The following is a 24974-nucleotide window of genomic DNA, read 5'->3' on the forward strand; positions in this document are numbered from 1 at the left end:
GATACTAGTATTCTCTTTAAACTGTAACAGCACAACCTAATCAGACCCAACAATAGAGAAGAATCATCAGAAATAATCAAATATTCTCCGAAAACATTGGACATTATGCAATATTTTCAGTATTATAACCTTTAATGTACAATTAAACCTCAAGACATTAATTTTCTCTCGCGTTTGATCTTTCACGCTCCTAAAAGTTTATGTCGACAAAGTAGAAGCCGCAGATAAATACAGATAAAATTCAAAAAAAGCTTTAAATGAAATTAGAAGCCGCTTACAGACGCTCACCTCCACACATGTATTGTAAACACAACGCTGACGTCTTCACTTCCAGGTCAAGAAGAAGCTGTCAATCAAAAACTCAGTAAGCCAATGAGAACACACCACTGCTGGCCCCGCCTCCGCGAGAGATTTGTGTCAGAAAGACGAACGAAAACTCTGGGATCGTAAACGAAAACTTCAGAAGCATAAATGAAAACTCTGGAAATGCTTTTGTAAGTAAAGATCAGTGAAAGAATGAAAAGAAACTGTTAGCAAAACATGCAGTGTATTAAAAACGAAGTCAAACATTTTGCCTGCGATTTATTTTTTTAAGTTTCAAAGACATTTTATTCAGTTTCAATTTATATTTTTATTAGTTTTTTTGAAAAGTTACGTTCATTATTTTTGGAACAAACGTAATTCCATACTGAGGCGAAGGTGGAATGCGCGTCTGAAAAGTGTCCTGTTTGTTGTGGTCGTAAAGAAACATTTCTTTATAAACGCAGCGTTTTACTTGGCGATGTTTAAAAAAATATATATATATTTTTGGTATTTTTTATGCTCTGTTGGTGGTTTGTGGAGTAGCATCACCTTAGGGGGATTAGACAAATGCTGAATTAGAGACGGTAAAAGTGAGTGGGTCCAATATCATTGGTCTTAAAAAGTGGGTGGGTCTTGTCCCACCCACATACAATGGCTCCGACGCCCATGATTTATACATTTATCAATATGCCATTGTGTGTGTGTGTGTGTGTGTGTGTGTGTGAGAGAGAGAGAGAGAGAGAGAGAGAGAGAGAGAGATAAATAAATTCAAATGAACAATCAAACTTGTTTCTTTATTAAAATATAAAATTCATTCATTTATACATTTATCAATATGCCATAGCCTACCATATGTCTTTGTTAAAGAGCGTAATACAAAGTCTTTCAACATGAAAGCAGAATTTTTCAATGTGTGACAGTGTCCTGTATCATAACTAAGTCTCTGCCGTTTGTAACAAACCAAACCATGTGAAAATCCGGTAAAAACTCGGGGAGTTATGATTATTGTAGTTGAGGATACATCTTCCTCAGTAGAAATAAATGCGGGGGGCGGCGCATTGGGGACCCATCCAAGATGGCGCCGCGCTGATACGTCCGCTCCAATAGGCAGCGTCAGTCTATGAGGCGTCTACGTATATTATGTCTATGTCTTGAAGGACATCTCAATTCACTAATTGCACCACGAGGAGGCGAGGATCGAGGAGTGAGGAAGCTTCCCGAGGAGTCATGAGCGAGGATACACAGGTGCATCCTTTGCGGAAGTCTCTGTCATCGAGAAACATGACGCACACATAAATTCTCCTCCCCCTTTATATCTGTCACAATAATTTAAATTTAAATTAACTTTATACCTCATATATTTCAAAGGGGCATCTTGCTTTATTAATATTTATTATATATTTCTTTAAATAACCAAACTTTATCAACATGTGGGTATCACTCCTGTGCAGCTGATGACGCTTTGAAGTGACGCTAAAGGGAGCGAGGATATATAATTTCACTTGATTCAATTCCTACGTCCTCGCATCTTTTCCTTGCTTCCTTCCCTCGCAAGGGGTGGAGCTAAGACGCGAGGAAAGGAAGCAAGGAAAGGAAACGACACAAATGCACAAATAAGAATTGAGAAGCACCCTCTGATCACCCTCTGTGTATTTGAATTCGTCGCTGCTTGATTTTAAGCAATCTATTAAATAAATTGCTATATGAAGACGTGAAGTGACTGGCTACTTTGCTCTTTATTTGTGGTGGCAAATGGTGTCCCTCTACTTTACAACAGTTGAAATACACTTTAAATACCAATAAATTCAAATTTTTTTGCACGTTTGTATTCTGTAGAATAAACACAATTTGTGCACTATTAATAGTTAAAGTTTTGTTTTAAATTACATATTTAATTAAGTTTGGAAGATTGCATTTGTAACAAAGTGTGCATGTTCCCGCCATACCTCACAGAGGTATCATGGAATGTAATTGCAACAATATTACATTTTTAACACAAATAAAGTGGTTAAATTGGGAATATAGATTTTATTTAACATGTACAATTGTATTAAATTGTTTTAAAAAATACATATTTTGTATTATTTAAGAAAAAAGTAGTGTCCCCCAAATTCATGTCTTTGGTGTTACAACAATGGATGTCGCCCCTTTAAGAAAAGGGAGAACTCTATTTGGACTACTTCCTGTGTGTAAAGGTCATTGCAGGTCCTGATTGATCTGAGGGGTGCATCATGAGTACATTCTTTCTTATTCATTTTCTTAAAGTTAGCTAAATTTCTGACAATTTCATGTGTCACGCTTTATTAGTGTCTGTGGTGTTATGTTGATAACTTGCAGATTTTACATATTTTAATCCAAATTTTGATAAATACATACTTACTAATATTTACAAAATGTCCCCTGATCTTGAAATCATCATGATGGCAACCTCCATTTTAGAAAAGTCTGGATTTAGGCTAATTTGTCTGTGGTGTTACTGTCTGTGGTGTTACTGTCTTTCCTGGTAACACCACAGACTCTATAGTAACTCTACAGACAATATACAGCCAGAAATGTTGTATTTTTAATAAAACACATAGGACATATTACAATCATAGTCATATAATTGTATCTATCTTGTCAGGCATGGCAAGATTAAGAGCTATTTAAAAAAGACCTATGTGCAAAAAAAAGGGGGAAAGTAAGTTTAATAAGTTAAATAAGTTTGTGGATACATGTTTTATTCACAGAAGATTTTCTGGATTTTTATTCTCTATTGAAACAGATCACACATTATGATTGCATCACAATTCAATTAAAGGGATAAAATTTTTTGTTCACCCTATCATCATTTACTCACCCACAAGTTGCTCCAAACCTGTATAAATTTCGGATAACACTTTATTTTAGGGTCTTTTAGTTGTTTATTATCATGCATATTACTAGAATGGCTGTTTATTAGTACTTATTAAGCACATATGAATGCCTTATTTTGCATGATCATATTGTACATTCTTAATCCTACCCAATACTTAAATTTAACAACGACTTTACTAACTAACTATATGTGTTTCCTATACTAAAGTGTTACCAAATTTCTTTGTTCTGCTGTACACAAAGGAAGATATTTGGAAGAATGTTTGTAACCAAACAGATCTTGCCCCCCACTAACTACCATATTTTTTCACTACTATGGTAGTCAATGAGATCTGCTGGGTTACAAACAATCTTCCAAATATCTGCATTTGTGTACAGCAGAACAAAGAAATGTATACAGGTTTGGAACAATGTGAGAGGGAGTATGACGACAGAATTTTCATTTTTGGTTGAACTGCTGTTATGTTCAGACGTTTTTCTTATGCTGTCTATAAAAATGCTTGCCGTTCTCTCATTTTTGTTGTGTTTATTTTGTTACTGAGAAGAAAGTGCACGGCACATATTTACATATTCATCTAAACGTCGATCTCAGCAGTGTGGGCGGTGTCATGTTCGTTTACAGCATATCGCTCGTCACGCATTTCGAACTTCGTTTTACTCCTAAACGAAGAACGAAAAAGAACTTCGTTTGAAGTATACCGGAGCCTATGGTCTGCTCTGCTCGATATTGAAGGGACTTTCGCCGCACTAGAGTGACGCTGTTTGCGTCACTGAAATAAACGAATCTGATTGCACAGTACGTTTTGGAGTTGACTCGAATCGCGACGGAGGGCAGACTGACCAGACTGATATATCTTGTAGAAGATACATATCAGTCTGGCCTTGCCAGGCAAGTAATATGCACCCATCAACACAATAAGTTTGCCAGCTCATTTATATAAACCTAATAACATACTTTTGTATTTTTCTTAACATTAAATACACTACAATGTCTATCCAGGAGTGACTGTCGGTTACAGTCAATGCATGCTGGGAGCGAACATAGTGTAAAACTCATGAATCCCTGTATGCATTGCAGCTTGAAGTATGTCACCATTGTTGAGATGCTGAAAAAAAAAAAAATCTACAATGTATTTGAAAACCAAAATTTAGAACGTCTGATCTGTGCCAAAAAAAAATCACATAAATTCTTGCCAGTCTAGCCAGTCCAGTTACGCCAACATCCTAGCTCTTTTTTCTTGAGCAGTATCTTTCTGAGACCACCACAGAATTTCCTCATTGCAAAGAGGATGTATAGTATTTTATAGCCATGACTTTGTAAAGACTTTGTGCTTGAAGACACTTGTCACTTCAGTTAGTATCTATGTTTAGGTCGGCCTTAGTCAGCTGCCTGACATTGTTTGCTTGTGAGCTTCGCTTTCTTTCTCTTATCCATGAGATTTGGAGGTGAAGCCCAGGCTTTACTAGGCATGTGGCCCTGTAGGCCCGCAGCTTAGCGGCCAGGCTAGAGCTAGGTTAGGTGTGTTTGTTAACTACCCTATGTATTACTATCCCTTGTCAGGTTGTATAGTTCTTAGTTCTGGCCTCCTCCTGAGGGAGTCGTTAGGCCGTACTGTATGCCCATTGTCCCCTTGTTCATGTAGGTGCAATTGGTTGAGTTTAACAGCCAAGTTTGTAGGCTGTTATTAGCCTCCCTGGTGCTGTTTTTCTCAGGTGGTAGGCCCTTATCTTTGCGTAGATACGTTTATGCAGTGTATGCCAGGCCCCACTCTCTAGAATTTCATTCATGCTACGAATTTTCTTTCCCCTGAGCCACTTGAATTAACATTCAAGTTTGAGTTGACGGTGCTAGCTTTTTAGCCTCTGTCCTCTAGGGCTCAGCACAGATTTGCTAAATCTGTTTGGTGAGAGCATTTATCCTCTTTAGGATGGCATGTATTTTCAAAGCATTGTGTTTGCTTTAAGTTCTAGTCTTTTGCCCTACATTTGTTTATGTGAGCTTTATTTTAGTGCTGCCACAGGTTAGCACCTGTTCTCATAATTGCAGGCTTGTGTTGGTCTCTATTTAAGAGCAGTCACTGTACTCCCCAGTTAGGGTTTATTTCACTTCTCTAAACCCTGTTGTCCTGAGTATAGTTAGTGACTCTGCTGCATTTAAAATTGCTGCTGTAACAACTCTACCAAAAAAGACTAACACAGACTGGGACAACCTCAATCATTTTCGTCCCTATTCCAATTGTCACATTCTTGTTAAATTGCTTGAGCGAATTGTGGCTTCTCAATTATACACTCACCTCACTTTCAACAATCTTTTTGAGCCCCTCCAATCTGTCTTCCGCAAACTACATAGCACTGAAACAGCAATAGGTCACAAATGACCTTTTAATCGCTGCTGACTCTAGCTGTCTTTCAATTCTGATTCTTCTCAAACTCAGCACAGCTTTTGACACACATTTTCTTTTACTCAATCTTTGGAAACTTTTTTGGTGTTACTTACACTGTATTAAACTGGTTCAAGTCTTTCCTCTCAGATCGTAGGCAGTTTGTGTCCCTGGTTGGATGCAGGTCCAGTTGGGTCAGTGCAGTTTAGTGTTCCCCAGGGATCAGTTTTGAGTCCCTTACGTTTTAGTACAGTATGTACATTTTTCCCTTGTGTAAACTTGTCAGATCCCTGGATCTTAAGTTTAATTTTTACGCAGTCAACACTTACATTTACACTAATTCAAAACCTGGTGATATGGCTGTTGCAGTTCTTGAACATTGTAAAACTTTTAAAGGTGCTATATAAAAAAAAAAAAAAAAAAAAAAAAAAAAGTTTATTATTATCATTTATTATATAATGGGAGAACTGTGCATGTGTCTGTACTCCTGTTAGCACAGTTATTAGCAGCAATATTTTGGATAAGTCCACCATTGCACAGACTCATGGACGTCACAAGCCAAAATCTCTGGTTCCACCAGCTACACTAGCTCTGAGCTAGAGGTCTTCACGGGACCAAAAATTCATACCCGAACCCGAAGAGACCCGTAAATGTGCTACACGGAACCGACCCGGCCCGACTATTATTTTGAAAGTTGGACCCGAACCCGTGCAGAACCGAGAAATGCCATAAATGTACTACCCGGACCCGTCTAAGCTGGACCCGAACCCGACCGGACCTGTCTGGACCCGATCGGCACATAGGTCTATTCCAGAGCAAATTGCTATTAATAAGTCAATAAACAAGTTGCGAAAATAAAACGTGTTGTCTTACCTAATATTAGTAGGCTATAGCTTTCTCCCTTGTACCTGACTGTGATGCACTTGCCAAGAAAGTTCATCCGTTATTCCTCTCTTGCCGATTGAAATGCTTAATCCATTCATTATTCAAGCTTTAAAAGTTCACTTGCTGTCACGATGACAAATGCGACTTTGCAGTTTTGCATTATTTCGTTGTATCTCGAGACTCGAGTCAACTCACATAATAAAATAACTTTGACTGTTTGCCCTTTTGTACTATAATAACGATTGTTTGTTCAGTGACATGGCCGCTGACGTTAGCATTACTTATTTGCGGTCATTTCTGTGCTTTCTGAGCCGAGTCTGACCAAAACTTTAGATATAACAAGACGGCATAATGTTATTATAAAAACAGGAGAAAGAAGTGTGCTCGCATGAGACATGCGCGTTAGCTGGAGCAACCTGAAACATAAGCATTAAGCGTCACAGAAAACATCCGTGTGATAGTTCATATTTTGTTAATGATTTGAAATAGGCTATGTTATTTAAATGCGAATGTGCAAGGCTACAAGCAGTTCTTGAGATTTGAAGTTTGTTTGCATTACTGTTGCACACGATAGGAATAATAAAACTCGATGATCGCCGTTCGCTTGCATTAACTCCGCCCGCTCTGCTTCTGATGGCTGGGGTCGCTTGTGTTTTTTCACACTACAAATGTAGTCCCCAAACTACTGCACAACAGTATAAAAATCAGTTAATTGTGAGAAAAAAATATATCCAGTTACAGAGGCAATCTATTATAGTGAAATATAACTACACAAATCGATATGATGAAGTATTATTTTTACAAACCAAGAGATGAGATAAAATTCCATGTGAAAATATGTTTCTTTAAAGAATAGGGGGAAAAAAATAACATTTTACATTCTCAACATTAAAACAATACAATATTGTGTTTATTGTTCACTTTTACTGTAACTAAATGAAAGGCAAATTCAAATAGTTAATGCATTTTATAAATGTTAAATATTTTCAGCAATAAAATGCTTCTATAAATTACATTCATGGGTATGTTACATTTACATTATCCAGGTACTGATATAATGATACCATAGATGTAGTTAAGGTGGACATTTACTATAGTGACACTGTAATAAAAGGTTTAATGAAACAAAATGCAAGACATTTTCAAGTCCATCTAAATGTAGAGGTAACAAACTCACAGAATAATGTCCAGAATGTCAATGTGTCATTTCTGTAATACTCTATATCAGCACCAAACAGAATTAAATAAATATTGATTGTTCTCAGAGGGTTTTCCTGAACACTCTCACTAACTTCAATTGTTCGGACAAACACCTGCTATACACACATGCAGAAATACATATTTGACTATAGTCGCAGCATTACTAGAACTAGTGGATGGCAATGAATATGTCTTTTACCAAAACTCCGGATGAGCACTGGTGCTTCTTTGATAAAGGCAAGAATATGGAAAAAGATAAATTACTATTTTCAATATTGGTTCTGCACGTTTCAAGGAGATCATAAGGAGGAGTCCACGTGAAGACTTTTAAAAACTGTGACAGAGTGAAGGGTGCACCTCCCTGGACACAAGCATGACCAAACAACAACACCCAAAGACAGATATGAAGTGGACACCACCAGGAGAATGCAGGGGAAGACATGGAAACGAAGGCCTGAAGAATGTCGGTGTCCCATGGGAAGATGTGGAGAATGTGGTCACAGATTGGATACGTTGGAGGACACTTGTTACCCAATGTGCCCAGCACAGCACTTGATGATGATGTTGTGAGTTCATACATAACCGTAGGATTTCCTTCTGTAAGAGTGTTGCACAATTAAATGTTAAATGCATTTATGTAATAAGTTCACTGATGTGTGGGCATTTCCATGATTAAAAGTATAGCAAGCTATATTCATATTTAAAAAATAAAATAAAAAAAATAACATGTTTCACATGCAAGCAGGACATTATCAGCAGTGTAAATGATCATGACAAAATAATCGAATATCTGATGTCATGTGACAAGTCAAATGATAATTTCCACTCTTGCAAACAGAGGTAGTTATGAGGTGCGGAGAGACATCATGTATCATTGGAACATTTTGGGCCCAATCTGTAATCATTTTAAAGAATTCAATGGAATTGCAATTATTTGCCTTTGCAGCTTTCTGTCTCCTTCATCCATTTCCGAAAGGCCCTTTTAGTCTTTTCAGCTAAAACAAGAGAAAAGAAAATATCATTATTTATAATATATAGGTTTATATATAAATATATATAGGAAAGAAGTTCTTATTGACCTTACAGTTTTTGGATTTAACATAGGCATTAAAAGCATGATAAGTGTTGTGGTTACTCTGTATTTACAACAAAAATCACATTAAAACTACCAATACTGTGGTAAAAAGCATGGTAAGTGTTGTTTTTTACAGTGCTTCTACAACAAATACCATTTTGAAACTACACTTGTACTACTTTGAACCTGATATGAATATTTTATATATATTGTGCAATATATTGCACGTCACGTGACAGTGTTTAATCACCCTAGTTTAGTATTTAATATAGAAAGCAATGAAAAGCAAAACCTCAGCGGAGGTGACAGATATAATGCAGTGACTGAACATGAGGGAGCTAACGTTAATCTGATTAATATCTGCAAACAGAAAAGACATTATATCAAACATTAGAACAGCGTATTTACGACTACTTACCAACATCCAGCACACGCGAACTGATGCCAAATATCGCGATGTGTTCTGAAGGAGACTTCTTCAGCGTGATTTCATACCAATAAAATTCGCGTCAGTTTTTGACGCTAAAGGTTTCCCATTGAAAGCAATGGAGTTCCCAGTTCGACTTGACCATGCTTCAATCTTTGACGCCTCGGGAGTGAGAACGGGTTGACATTCACTGAGTGAATATTATTAAAATAAAATATATATTTTTTGCTTAAAATGTAATCAAACCTTATTTTGATGCAGAAAATAAAATATTGTTCATAGCAACCAAAACGTAGCAGTTTCACATTATTCTGGCGAGATGAGAAAAATCTTTGCAACAATGCGCAAGCGAGTGATTATGTACATTCACTGAGTGAATATTATGAAAATAGAATATATATTTCTCGCTAAAAATGTAATCAAACCTTATTTTTATGCAGAAACTAACTCAAAATATTGTTCATAGCAACCAAAACGTAGCAGTTTCACATTATTCTGGCGAAATCAGATAAATCTTTGCAACAACGCGCAAGCGAGTGATTATGTACATTCACTGAGTGAATATTATGAAAATAGAATATATATTTCTCGCTAAAAATGTAATCAAACCTTATTTTTATGCAGAAACTAACTCAAAATATTGTTCATAGCAACCAAAACGTAGCAGTTTCACATTATTCTGGCGAGATCAGATAAATCTTTGCAACAACGCGCAAGCGAGTGATTATGTACATTCACTGAGTGAATATTATGAAAATAAAATATATATTTCTCGCTAAAAATGTAATCAAAACTTGTTTTTTATGCAGAAACTAACTCAAAATATTGTTTTTTTTTCACTAAAAAGTAGAGAAACGTCCGCCATGTTTTTTGTTCTCACGCCGGGCTCTCTAAAGTCACGTGACTTGGACGCAAAACAATAGGCAATAAAAAAAATGTAACAGTCATACAATTTAAGTGCCATTATTGTAACCCCTCTACATTTTGCACTCTGGACCAACTTAGTCAGGATACGTTTTCATATGAGACTGGGTTGGCAGTGAAACTAATTTTGACCTTCAATCATTTGGTGCCCATTCAAGTCTTCTATATGGGTAAAAATCCTGGAATGTTTTCATCCAAAACTTTAATTTCTTTTCGACTGAAGAAAGAAAGACATGGACATCTTGGATGACATGGGGGTGAGTAAATTATCAGGAAAAGTTTATTTAAAAGTGAACTAATCCTTTAATTAAACCCCCCCGCGGAAATATTCATAATCAAATTACTAAGCAACCACTGACAGGAATAACACAAAATAGGTATCATTTTAAAGCTTAGAAACTCTTTTTTAATCCATCCAACCATTTTGTTCAACTCTTAACGACTGCTGAGTCATCACTCTAAAACAGAGTGTACCACCCGCGGGCGCCACATACCTATCAAAACTTCTTTCTAGATCATCACAAATTTGATCTTCGCCAATTTGCTTAACTCCTACTGCTTAAAAATAATATTAAAAAATAATAATAATTTATGAATTATTTTTTTGTACTCCAATGTGCCATCTGAGCATCATACAGCTCAGATAATTGTGTTATATGTCATTTGAAAGGTCTCATGGAATAGAATACAACAATTGTTTTAATTGTTTTGGGCTTTGACAAAACATGGTTTTATAAATTATATGAGGTATTTTAAGCTGAAACTTCACAGACACAATCTGTGACACCTAAGACTTAAATTACATATTGTAAAAATGGGCATAATAGGTGCCCTTTAAAAATAAAAAAGTGTTCACAGAAGCTTCTATGTTTAGATACATAAATCAAGAATCAGCAAATGAAATTTCAAGAATGGTGACAATATATCAAAATAATGACAAAACAGATGAACAGCAAAATGAAAGCAAACAGGAACAATTAATGAAAATAATAGGACAATTCAACTACATGAAGGGAACCATGGATAAGTTTTAATTGGTGGCTCATGCACTGCAACAGGATGCATTTTGTTTGATTCACCATTCTTGAGATTCAAATGTTGATTCTTGATATCTGTTTAAACAACAACATTTCAGATTATAACAGCACTACTGGATCACACACGCTGTCACATCACAGATTTACTTTAATGAAAAATTAATAAATTATTTATGACTAGTTAATAATGCTGGATGAGACCAGTGAATCAGGCCACTACATGATGATGATGTCATCATCAATAATAAAGTCCTTCTGAAGCGAAGCGATGGGTGTTACGGGTGCTGGGTTGTAGAGACGAGACGTATACGGACATCCACAATCAAAGGGTATTTAATGAAAGCAGGAGCATAACAAACCACCAACACATTCAATATAACATTTAGAACAGACAAGGAGTGAAGGGAGTGAGTCCATAAATATAGGGAGTGCTAACAAGGAAGTCCAGGTGATGATGATGAGTGATGATGGGGAGATGACGAGGGAAGTGAGTGCAGGTGTGGAGAACAGGAGGATCAGGGGAAATGGAGTTCGGAGAACAAGGGATCTGTGACAGTACCTCCCCCTCCCGGTAGGCGTGACGTGGGCCGCCACGGCGGGTCAGGAGACGTGGGCCGCCACGGCGGAACCCTACCCCCATGTGTGTGCCCCACATGTACCCCACCCATGGGTACTTGGCCCCCCCCAAAAAAATACTTGGGGAGGTTTAGGATGAGTCGGAGAAGTCTAGGAAAAGGAGTTGTTTTGTGGGCTGGAGTGGGCTCTTGGGCGGTGGAGCATGGGGGCTCGGCGGCTGAGACTGGAGCGGAGGGCTCGGCGGCTGAGACTGGAGCGGAGGGCTCGGCGGCTGAGACTGGAGCGGAGGGCTCGTTGGCAGCTACTGGAGCGGACTCGTTGGCAGCTACTGGAGCGGACTCGGAGAGGGCTGGAAAAGGGGTCCAGTCCATCCCCTCAAACGCGATTAAAATCCCCACTGGTACTGGAGAGGGCTCAGCGGAGATTGGAGAGGTTTGCTCAGCGGCGGTGGCTTGAGCTGAAGGCTCGGCGGCGGCGGCTGGAGCTGAGGGCTCGGCGGCGGCGGCTGGAGCTGGCAGCCAGGAGTAGGCAGGACCGTTGAGGCGGTATGTGCAGGGTTCTGGGGTGAGGTGAGCTGGTGATGCCCGATAAGCTGCTGATGGGGCTGGACAAGGACTCTGGTTCTTTTGAATTTTATCCACTTCAATATTAGAACCATTTAAAAGGATATATACCTCTCCAACGGCCTGCCACCCTGCTGCACACGGCAAAGTTTTTCCTCCACCCGGAGAGATTCGGGGTGCAAGGGAGTCAGGAAAATCCCAATCTTCTTTTGTGGATATACAGCAGTTTTGGTCTGTTCTTCTGTTACGGGTGCTGGGTTGTAGAGACGAGACGTATACGGACATCCACAATCAAAGGGTATTTAATGAAAGCAGGAGCATAACAAACAACCAACACATTCAATATAACATTTAGAACAGACAAGGAGTGAAGGGAGTGAGTCTATAAATATAGGGAGTGCTAACAAGGAAGTCCAGGTGATGATGATGAGTGATAATGGGGAGATGACGAGGGAAGTGAGTGCAGGTGTGGAGAACAGGAGGATCATGGGAAATGGAGTTCGGAGAACAAGGGATCTGTGACAATGGGCTTTTGTAAGAAAAATATTCATATTTAAATCTTTATAAACTAAAATAATTAGCTTCCGGCAGACAGCCAACGCAAATCAACTTGCACCAAAAGAGTATTCTCAGAAAAAATCAGGAGCGCCATTCACTACTATTATTAAGCTTGGAAGAGCCAGGATATTTTAATATATAACTCAGATTGTGTTTGTCTGAAAGAAGATAGCCATATAGACATAGGATGGCTTGAGGGTGAGTAAATCATGGGATCATTTCGTTTTTTTTGGGTGAACTGTCCCTTTAATTATTCCATTAACTTCAACACTGTTTCAGTTATTTTTTGCTTCAGTGTGGACACATGTACACTGAGGGAAGTTAATTTAACACTGGGGATTTTGCTGTGTGGTATAACAGTTGTAGTGTTAAACAGTGCAATTATTTAAAAGATGATCAACAGTATGCAGTTTTACCTTTTTACAAATAATTATATTATTTATTTAATTATCACCTGCATATAGCTATTTTGAGGGGCAGGTGCTCAAGTGAAAAAAAACAAACAAACCATACATACATACACACATACATACATAATATACGTGTTTTCTGTCTGCATCTTTGTGTTTTGCTGTGTATTCTTGTGTTAAACTCTATGTAAACTATATTTAAATTCTGAATAAAAGATAGTATTGTGTGTCTCATGTATAAGACTTCTCTATGGAAGCCAAAACTTCCCAAGCACAGACAGAAACACAATAATGGTGATTATGTAAAGAACCAAGAAGGTCACATCTATGATTCTTGCCACTCTGGTCCAGCACAGAGATGTTTTCTTTCGTTGGTTTTGTTGAGTTGCAGCCTGAACCTCAGTGAGTATCTGCTTCAGAAGGTCGATGGTACAAGAATGCTTATCATTCTGATCTTTAACTGAGTCTGGAGTACTCGCCAGGTCTTTTACACTGTCTGTGAGAGGAAAAAAGCAAAGCATGGCTCTGGATAAATACGGTTTTGTCTGCACAACCTCATATATATTTTATTTTTGATATCCATTATAGAAAAACAAATGAATTTCATATGTGGCTTTAGAGTGGTTTGTTTCATGCGCAATTACGTGGTTTTACATGTTCGAATTTCAGACTTTAAATGCCATCCATCCATCCATCATTTGTACAATTTTAGGGGCACAAGGATGCTGGAACATGTTCATTTATTTCATGGAGTCTAATTTACTCATAGATTAATTACGGGGCAAGCACCGAAGGTACGAAGGCACCTATTGTAATCGTTGGCATTCTTTTTCTTTATTATTCTTCTTCTTCCGCTCTGGAAGTCTATGGCAGCCCATAGAACCGCTTCCGGGAAAGCTGTGAAATTTGGCACACAGTTAGAGGATAGTCTGAACTGTGTCCATAGCAAATCTGGAGTCTCTAACTCAATCCCTCTAGCGCCACCAGCTGTCCAAAGTTGCACTCATGTTTTTGTTAGTAACTTTTGAACTGTAAGGGTTAGAAACAAAATATTTTCTTCGGATTCCTTGGACCAAGACGAATCGATTGCACTTCGATTTAGTATATTTTTCAACCATTTTTGAATTTTTGAAAAACATACTTTTTCGAACTCCTCATAGGCCGTTTCTCCGATTTTTACGAAAATTGAACCAGATCATCTTCAGACCATGCCGACAAAAAGATATGGAATTCAAGTTGATTTCTCAAACCGTTTTCGAAAAACACGCAAACAAATTTTACAAAGCGCTTGCGAAAATAGACATAATGCTGTATCTCTGCCATGCTTTATCATATTCAGACCAAACTTGGTACATGTTATCACAAGCATGACCTGAGGCAATATGCAGCGTTTTGGCGCAGTGCCACCTACTGGTCCGGAGATACAAAATATGGCTATTTTTGCTTATAACTTCTGATGGGGTTGTCCAAAAATCATACATTTCTCATTAGATTCGGGGCATCATGCCGAGTCTAATGATATCCAATTTTCCCATATTGGCCATTTTAAATTTTGTGCTATAATGCTGTATTTTATGAACGCATTAGCGTATCATTATGAAACTCAGTATGGGTCATCAGCACAATGCCCTGACGGAGCCTGAAAAGTTTCAGACCAGCGCCACCTAGTGGAGATTCTTTTTTCCATATGCTTATAACTTTTGATCTGGTTGACTTATTTTCACCGGTCATATCCTTAGATTCCTGAATCCTTGCTGAGTCCAACGATACCAAACATGCTAGGTTTTGACTCACGGTTTGTGCAGCGTGGTAATTTAGAACTTAAAAAACGAATGCAAATATCTTCGAAACAGTTAGTCCAATCGAGACAGCAACCAGCATAGGAAACACGGAACATAAGCTGGTTAATTAAATATCACAGCCCAAATGTACAAATTTTGATAGGAATTACCAAAAAAAAAAAAAAAAAAAATCAAAACAAAGTCTTCCATGATCTCATACATATAAATGTCTATAACTCCAAAACAAAATGAGATATTTTCACCAAATTTGACACACACATGTATGGGGTCACCCTGAGGAGGTTACCCATAAAAAATAAATTGGAGGGATTGTGCCTCTTGGTGGTGCTAAAATTGAACAAAATATGAAATTTACATTAACTACAATACAGTATTGTGATATAAAATGCCTCCTTTCGGTACAATTTTATAATTATTATTATTATTATTACTATTTTTTAAAATGCTAATAGCTTTTTTTTTTAAAAAAAGCTTTATATAAACGTGTTCACTTTGATTTTCTTTATAATCACACTTTTTCAGTCTCCCCCTGGACCAATGGTCTAATTTTCACCAAAATTGAATCGTATCATCTTCAGACCATGCTGGCAAAAACTTATGGATTTCTAGTGATAGACAAAATTATTTTCCTATACTGCAGCGACGGGTCATGATGCCAAAATCACTGTTGAGTCTGTATCTCTGCAATGCTTTGACATATTGACACAAAACTTTGCAAGTGTCACTCTGACCATACCACTTTAATTTGGTCACAGCGCCACCTATTGGTCGAAAATGATAAACCAGTAAATCTTTACTATTGACAGTAATTATAATTTTATAATTTGCCTAAATTGGTTACAGTACATTTGCCTAAAATGATCCTAATAGGTCTTTAATTGCTCACTGTTGCAGTTGGTCTGATGCTCACAGCCGTGTTGGCTGGCTTCTTGTGCCTCTTTTGTGCTTGGCCCCGTAATTGATGCTTGCAGCTATATTTTTATTTGTTTTTCTTTGCATATGTGACAAGCAAAGAAATCTTAAGTTTAAAGGGATAGTTCACCGAAAAATGAAAATTCTGTCATCATTTACTCACCCTCAAGTAGATCCAGATCTGTATACATTTTTTACTGCTGTATGCAAAAGAAGACAGTTTGAAGAAAGTTTGTAACTAGGCTGCTTTTGGCCACCATTGACTTCCATAGTATGAAAAAAATATATATATATACTATGCAAGTAAATGGTGGCCCAAAGTGGCCTAGTTACAAACTTTCTTCAAAAAGTCCTCCTTTGTTTTCAACATAAAGAAATTTATAATGGTTTGGAACAACCTTGGGTGAACTAACCCTCTAATTTCACTCATAAACCTTACTTTGTGAAGTAAAAGTATAAAATACTGGAAAATGTTCCTTATAATCAGATGGCGTGTCAACCCTTACCATCTCGGCCAGTAACAGTAACAGCAGCTGTTGTTTCCACTGATCTCTTCTCAGCTGCTTTAGTCTTCAGAAAATTCACAAAGATGGTCTCCACAATGCTGATGCCAATGAGACAAAAAATTGCACAGCAGTAAACCCCTGTGAAAAACAGCAAACTATAACCATTGTAGAGATTCATACACTGATTCTTGATGTCTGTGTGTGTCTAAATAATGCTGTAGATCAGGGGTGCTGCAGATTTCAGTTCCTGCTCCAACACACCTGTCTGTAATTCTCAAGCAGCCCTGAACACCATGATTGACATACAAACCTGATTCAAAAAAATTTGGGACACTGCAAATTGTGAATAAAAACAGAATGCAATGATGTGGAAGTTTCAAATTTCAATATTTTATTCAGAATACAACATAGATGACATATCAAATGTTTAAACTGAGAAAATGTATCATTTTAAGGGAAAAATAAGTTGATTTTAAATTTCATGGCATCAACACATCTCAAAAAAGTTGGGACAAGGCCATGTTTACCACTGTGTGGCATCCCCTCTTCTTTTTATAACAGTCTGCAAACGTCTGGGGACTGAGGAGACGAGTTGCTCAAGTTTAGGAATAGGAAAGTTGTCCCATTCTTGTCTAATACAGGCTTCTAGTTGGTCAACTGTCTTAGGTCTTCTTTGTTGCATCTTCCTCTTTATGATGCGCCAAAAGTTTTCTATGGGTGAAAGATCTGGACTGCAGGCTGGCCATTTCAGTATCCGGATTCTTCTTCTACGCAGCCACGATGTTGTAATTGATGCAGTATGTGGTCTTGCATTGTCATGTTGGAAAATGCAAGGTCTTCCCTGAAAGAGACGACGTCTGGATGGGAGCATATGTTGTTCTAGAACTTGGATATACCTTTCAGCATTGATGGTGCCTTTCCAGATGTGTAAGCTGCCCATGTCACATGCACTCATGCAACCCCATACCATCAGAGATGCAGGTTTCTGAACTGAGCGCTGATAACAACTTGGGTTGTCCTTGTCCTCTTTAGTCTGGATGACATAGCGTCCCAGTTTTCCAAAAAGCATTCCTTTCTTATTTACTATTTGTACAGTGTCCCAAATTTTTTGGAATCAGGTTTGTATATATAATATTGAAATTAACATTAACAAAGATTATTAACAAAGATAAATGCTGTATAAGTGCAATTCATTATTAGTTCATGTTAACTAATGTAGTTAACCTTATTGTAAAGTGTTACAGATCGTTGTGACTTCATTTGAGATTCATTTATAGGATTGCGTTCTTATAAAATAAGTAATATTAAATGATCAAGTCTATGTTATATTTACCAATCAGAGGAAGATTTTCAGCTGTAGAGGGCAGCGTGTCGTTAAGAATCAGCAGCATCACAGAAATAGACAGGAGTAAAGTCACTTTAAAGTTCAGCTTGTCTTCTTCTTTTGTGTCAATGAAGGAGGCCACATCCAGTAAAAGGAAGAAAAATACCGGTACTATAATGATTATGACAGTTTAGGTCTTCTTTTTATGGTGATCTGTCATGTAGAGAGAGAGAGAGAGAGAGAGAGAGAACACTGAGAACACTAAGAGAATGCATAAATAAAATAGAGGTGAGCATTAAAAGAAAAATTACCAGTAGTAATACTGGTAATTTTTTAATAGTAAAAACTGAATTAGAGAGCTCTCTAGTCATATTGAATTGAATTTTGTAATGGAATGTAGTTTTAAGACTTTCTTTTAGGTGAGAATATAGTTGTTTAAACCTCATATATGCATTTTTTTATGTAAACATAGTGCCTATTTGAAAATTTGTCTAGACGCTTTCAGAGAAGTGTGAGCTCTAGTTTGTCAGTGAACGTTCAGGACTCATGTACCTGCAGAGAACAGCTTCATCTCAGCCAGTCCTTTGGGAATTTCCCAGCCAACATTTCCATGTGGGCCCCACATGAGTTTTATCTGGGCTATATGGGCATCATCTGGGCATGGGTTCAGAGTGGGCACATTGATCGGCTGCATGTGGGCCCCATTTTAGAATACATTTTGGGGCCCAGTTAGGTTGCCCACATTGTTAATTTGAGGGTACCATACGGGCCACATTTGGGCTTTATTTAGAATTGTAAAGTTTAGATTTTTACAGTTGGTTTTGTTCTCATACAATTATGGGTAACAGCTTACATATATTAAATTTTTAGATTTTTTTTTTTTTTAGCATATATATATATATATATATATATATATATATATATATATATATATATATATATATATAAAATCACTTCATTAAAATATTTTTTTTCTTATAATCTAAAATCTAAAAGCACTTGCGTCATGCAATGATTGACGTTGTGGCAATGATTGATAAACCCAAAACACCACTGGCAAGCCAGCATCCACTTCAAAACATCCTACTCTCTCGAAAATCGCAAGGTAAGATATGCACATTTCATTTTATATTAACCAGTAATGTTGTTTTCATATATAATTGTATAATTTTTTTTATATATATATATATATATATATATTTTTTTTTTTAATTCAGTAACGTAAGAGTTGAATTTGAACAAACTTAACAAAAGCCAACTGCAATTAAACTACGCAGCTCAGGTAAAAAAAAAAAAAGTATGTTGATTTTGGCATAGTCTGCAATTAATTATATGACTTTTCACTATTTTAACTGACTCATCATAATTTTCTACGTTATTGAGGTGCGTTCACGCGCTTAATACATTCATCTCAGATGTACCACGTGGCCGCTATACCACCTGACCGCTGTAGATTCATTTAGGCGTTGATAGTGGTGCCATGGAAATGCATAATTCCCAGTCCAAGGACCAAAACAAAGAATTTTATAACAGGGCCTCAGGGCCTTCTCTTCTTTATGTTGTGTTATTTTTGTAATGTAATATGACTTTACAAAAGCACACTTCTGTTATATATCAGGCACATTGTTTTGAACTTTAACTTGTTCATATTCCTTTTTGTTCATATTCCTTTTAGTAGTAGAAATCCCTTTAAGTGTTAGACATTTGGACAGAAATATAAAGTACTGGCATGGCTTGATCATAATCATGCATGCTTTTTAAGAAAGTGTTATGTTAATGATGTCATGTTAATGATTTGATAGTATTTTAAAATAATTGCCTTTTCTGTTTTTTTTCTCTCATTATTGTTCTTTAGATATGAAGCTGATGGGTCTGCCCCAACCCAGGAGTGATGGACTGAAGAATGTTCAATGCTCTTCTCCTGTTTTATTGTACTTTTATTTTTATTTTTCTTCTTATGATCAATAAAAAGGTGGTTTACAAATTCTGAGTTGAAAGTCATTTTCTTCACAGTACAAATATTTCTCATGTAATTTAAATTATATTAGGTCAGGTACAGGTTTACTAAAACATAACTTAGAGTTGGCAGGGTTTGAAAGTTTCTTTTGCAAATGATCACATTAAAGCACATTAATTTCAGGAATAAAAAAGAAATATAAATGGGGCCCAGTTCTCACCCACTGTGGTCCCACTAAAACCCCATAGAGGGGTCATTTGTGGGTCCAGTGTTATCACCCTTTTGGGCCCCGTAAGGGTTCTGTATGTGGCCCACATTGGCCCCATTTATTAGAACCCATATGTGACCCATGTGGGACCCTATAATGAACACACAAATGGGCCCCACTTAGAGCCCACTATGGACCCATCATGTGCCCCATGGGCTAATGCACATGGGGCCTGTGTGGAGCCAACGGACAAAATTCTACTGGCCCCACTTGGGTTGCCCATGCCCAAGTGAAAGCCCATCAAAAACCCACATGAGGCCCACATGAACATGTTGGCTGGGTTGCAGCTGGCTCTTAATGCTTTCGTTTTCAGTATATCAAAGAGCAACGGGCAATCTTTGGTCTTATTAATTTATTACTTGTTCCAGAGCTAATAGATTTGGCTTAATGGTTATATTAAGTTTCATAACTTTATATTTACATTGAAATAAAATCCTGTACTAACTAGAGCGCTGCTTTTGTTCGTTTGACTGAACTGTTTGCTTGTGTTTATTTCCTATTTTACTTCTAATACTGTTAAAATGGATATTGCTGTTAATTTAAATATTACTATTCAATAAATAATATTTTATATAAATAACATGCCATGTTTTTTGGCATTGTGAAAGAGTCATTTTGTGATTTTGACTTCAGCGAAAGTTACATTAAAGGGTTAGTTCACCCAAAAATGAAAATAATGTTATTAATTACTCACCCTCATGCCGTTCCACATCCATAAGTCCTTTGTTAATCTTCGGAACGCAAATTAAGATATTTTGATGAAATCTGATGGCTCAGTGAGGCCTGCATAGCCAGCAATTACATTTCCACTCTCCATAAATGATCCATAAATGTATTAAAAACATATTTAAATCAGTTCATGTGAGTACAGTGGTTGAATATTAATATTATAAAGCAACAAGAATATTTTTGGTGCGCCAAACAAATAAAATAACAACTTTTTATAGTGATGGCCGATTACAAAACACTGCTTCATGAAGCTTTGGAGCGTTATGAATCTTGTGTGTCAAATCAGCGTTTCGGAACGCCAAAGTCACATGATTTCAGCAGTTTGGTGGTTTGACACGGAATCCGAATAATGATTCGACACAAGTCAAGTCAAGTCATCTTCACTTATATAGTGCTTTTCAGAATACACATTGTTTCAAAGCAGCTTCGCAGTGACAATACAAAAATTCTTATAGAGCTAAACTTGGTTTTTGACTGAATCACTTTCGTTGTAAAATGTATTAATTATTACTTTAGGGGCCGCTTAAAGGACACCTTTCTTACTGAAAACCGAATACCTTAATGCATTCTTGCTGTTCATTTATGTGTTTAGTCTATAGGTTTGAGTGTGCAGAAGCTTGGTCTTTTTTGAAAAAAAGTGATATTGCCAAATTACTTTACTGGTCTGCATAATACAGAAAATTTGTTGTGTCCGCGGATCTATGCGAACTGGAATAATTTTGATAACATTTTCTTTATACATAGGGAAAGGACAGGGAAATAAGCCTTCGCAGGGGATTGTTTAGTTGAAACGTCAGGGCTGCGTTATCGTCATGTCTAGATGAAGGACACAAATAACACTCCGAAGCTTCCTGAAGCAGGGTTTTGAAATCGGCCATCACTATATAAGTTGTTATTTTGTTTTTTTTGGCGCACCAATAATATTCTCATCACTTTATAATATTAATATTGAACCACTGTACTCACATGAACTGATTTAAATATGTTTTTAGTACACTAATGGATCTTGAGAGAGGAAATGTCATTGCTGGCTATGGAGGCCTCACTGAGCTATCGGATTTCATCAAAAATATCTTAATTTGTGTTCCAAAGATGAATGAAGGTCTTATGGGTGTGGAATGACATGAGGGTGAGTAATAAATGACATTATTTTGGGGTGAACTAACCCTTTAATACGCCACGAGATGGTGGCAAAGACTGTCTTTATGAGTCAGTCAGTCTTTAAGACTTTTATTTTGAAATGGACTGAAACAAGGAAACAACGACATTGTTTGTAGGCTACTTTATACAGCTTACAAGATGCAACTGACAAATGCATTGACTAGAGCTGTCATGGGCATGTCTTAAGACTGACCTGAAGAATATCAGCTAGATGCAGGTAATAAACTCGCTCAGGCGATCTCTCTCATAAGTGAGCAATAAGGTACTCGAGGCTGGTGCTGTATCATGAATTAGTCACAGCTGAAGAGCGAAGCAACCCCTTCATCAGTGACTTATTCATGATACAGCACCAGCCTCGAGTACCTTATTGCTTTTATAAAACTGTTAACCACACAATATAAATATTAAAGCCAAAAATATGTATCAATGGAACTTTCATAAAGTAAAATCACTAAAAACCTTCCTTCCGCCAGAAAAAAATAGCATTAGATGGCGGCAAATACTGTCTTTATGAGTTTGTCACTCAGAAGCGAAGACTTTTATATTGAAAAGACTGAATTGTTGTGAACATGGAACAAGACACAACTGACAAATGCTTTGACTAGCTACTGTCAGTCACGGGAAAACCCCTTAACTGTTAAAAAGGACAAGATATTGACATTTAAACAGATTTTTTTATTTTTTATTATTATGAACATAGGACTGACCTGAAAGAAAATGCTAAATCTGAATGCAGGTAATAAACTCGCTCAATCGATCTTTTTAGTAATCTACATAATACAGTAAGCTTCAATGAACAATATCAATTGAGAACAGACAGTTTACCTTGCAAAGAGTGGTTGCTAAAGGTGTTGTGTAGTGATACCCTAAACCATTGGGTGAACTGTTTTATAGTGAATAAAACACAGCTATTGACCAATGAGAATCAAGAACAGGAACTAACAGCTTTATAATACTCTACATATTACAATGAGTTTCATTGAATTAACTCAACGTTCCTTTGTTACTAGTTCTAAAGTGAAGTTTTAGAATTAGTAACAGAAGCTTAGGCTCTACTGTTAAACTGCAACTTGACATTTTAATCTGTGGAGGAAGAAAGTAGTTTCGTACAAAAGATGGTTTTTAAAGATAATCCATTGTTATTTCTTATTTATTTACACACATGTGCCGATAAACTGTTGTATATGAGCAATATTACATGAGTAGCCATGAAGCTTTTAGTCTTTGTGTTTTTCTGGATTGTTATTTTGTTTTTAGACTCGCCATTGTGTTTACAATTTGTCATTTTGTTTTTGGATTTGTTATTTTGTTTTCAGTATTGCAATTTGTTTTACTCTTCTCAGTCACCATAAAAAGTGAATATTTGGATCCTTAGAATAATCTAATTAATATGAAAGGTTTATTTCAAACAAATTTAACTGAATGCTGAACAAATCTATTGATAAATAAGTTAATGCTAATAGTCATCCATTTCCCTACACATTTACAGCTTCAATGCATCATCTGTGCACCTTCTGGTGTGAGAACCATATATATATATATATATATATATATATATATATATATATATATATATATATATTCTCTAGAGCAACAGCTACATAGAATTTTCATGTTGACAATGAAAATTAAATAGAAAAAACAAACAAACAAACAAACAGATAAAATACTGTGTACTATTCTATACTATACTATACTATACTATAACTCCACTCTTTGGTGTAAAACAAACAAACAAACAAACAAAAATGAAATTTTAATAAATAAAAATGTAATTGTATTATTGGAGTCTTATGTTTTGGAAAATACATTACTTTTTTTTTTTTTTTAAAGAAATTAATTTAGAAGGTATATGCCCCTGCCTTTTTTAAGGGTTAAAATGAAAATTTATTAACTGAATTCAATTTTAGCACATATTTTTCACAAATTTATTAACTAGTTGTTCTTTGGTTTTTGTTTTTATCATTTTATTGATATATTTAATATTGGCTTACACTCCGTACACTGCTCTGTATACCTGATATATCACTGAAGTATATACCTGATATATCAGCTGATCCACTTCAATCCACTTAGCCAGGGTAGCTTTAGTGTAGTTTATTTCGAGGAGCTCCCACTCTCCCTGGGCCTGAAATTTCTTCGACTCAGAGGTGATGTTCAATTTATTAGTTAGTAAATCCAATGCAATGTCATGATGTGTGGTAACAGACATTAAAATTGTGTTATTTAATATTAAATTCAAATAGTTTAGAAGAATAAACCATGTTATCTTGTGTTTGTTTCAGATGTACTTGAATATGATGTAGACTGAAGTGTTATATTGCAGCTTTGGGTGTCGAAGGGAAACCTGTGGAGATCCATCTTACAGGCCGTGGTCAGAGATAACATTTCAAATGAGACTGCATAGCCAAAATTGAACAACATCACATTTGGAGACTCCTTTGTTCCAAATTCTGTCTTGATGCTAAATGGATAAAATATAAATTAACACTGATTATTAAAGACATGATGATTGAAGACAGCAGGTATTCAAATCATATCAGGTATTCATCTGTCTCATTTAAAAAAAGTGAATGCACCCTTCGAATGAAACCTTCTTTCACAGAAATGTGAAAGAGGCATGAGGAATAGCGTTTGTTGCTAAAGATATCCCACAATTCTTTGTGTCACCATGAAAAAAAGTAATTTATTTGAAAAATGGCAACAGATGTGCTTTCAAATGCAAGTTATGAATATGAAATATGAGCAGTTACACTGATGGTTTGGGACAACCATAATGTGTTTTTGCACAGTCAATTATTAGCAACACACAGTGTTAAACTATAAAAATTACATGTTTATTTGCTTATGAATTTCCCAGATTTTCTATACCAGGAGGTTTCAAGATTTTTAGTGGCAAAGAGCCCTAAACAATCCCCCAGTGAGATACATTTTTATTAGGCATACATTATAATATAATAAAATATAATATAATCGTGAAGTATATTTAAACTGATATGTATTATATCAGTTTAAATGCTTCAATTTGTTTTAATATAATATGAAAACAAACTGAAGCATTTAAACAGATCTGATAGCTAAATATTTTAGAGAAAAGTGATCATGTTTACTCTTTTATAG

General features: G+C 36.4%; 1 protein-coding gene and 1 long non-coding RNA gene across 2 annotated transcripts in view; one reads left to right on the forward strand and one right to left on the reverse strand.

The window, feature by feature from the left end:
• LOC125280859 (gastrula zinc finger protein XlCGF57.1-like) overlaps positions 1 to 24974 on the forward strand; it is a 1316469-nt gene that overhangs the window by 503903 nt on the left and 787592 nt on the right. The window lies entirely within an intron of this gene.
• Positions 12091 to 24790, reverse strand: LOC125243842. Its single transcript, XR_007179144.1, has 4 exons — positions 23896 to 24790; positions 17749 to 17952; positions 16416 to 16553; positions 12091 to 13679 (listed from the first exon to the last, which is right to left on the reverse strand). It is a non-coding gene; the product is annotated as an uncharacterized LOC125243842 (long non-coding RNA).

Source organism: Megalobrama amblycephala, linkage group LG1 (genome assembly GCF_018812025.1).
Source record: "Megalobrama amblycephala isolate DHTTF-2021 linkage group LG1, ASM1881202v1, whole genome shotgun sequence".
NCBI lineage: Eukaryota > Metazoa > Chordata > Actinopteri > Cypriniformes > Xenocyprididae > Megalobrama > Megalobrama amblycephala.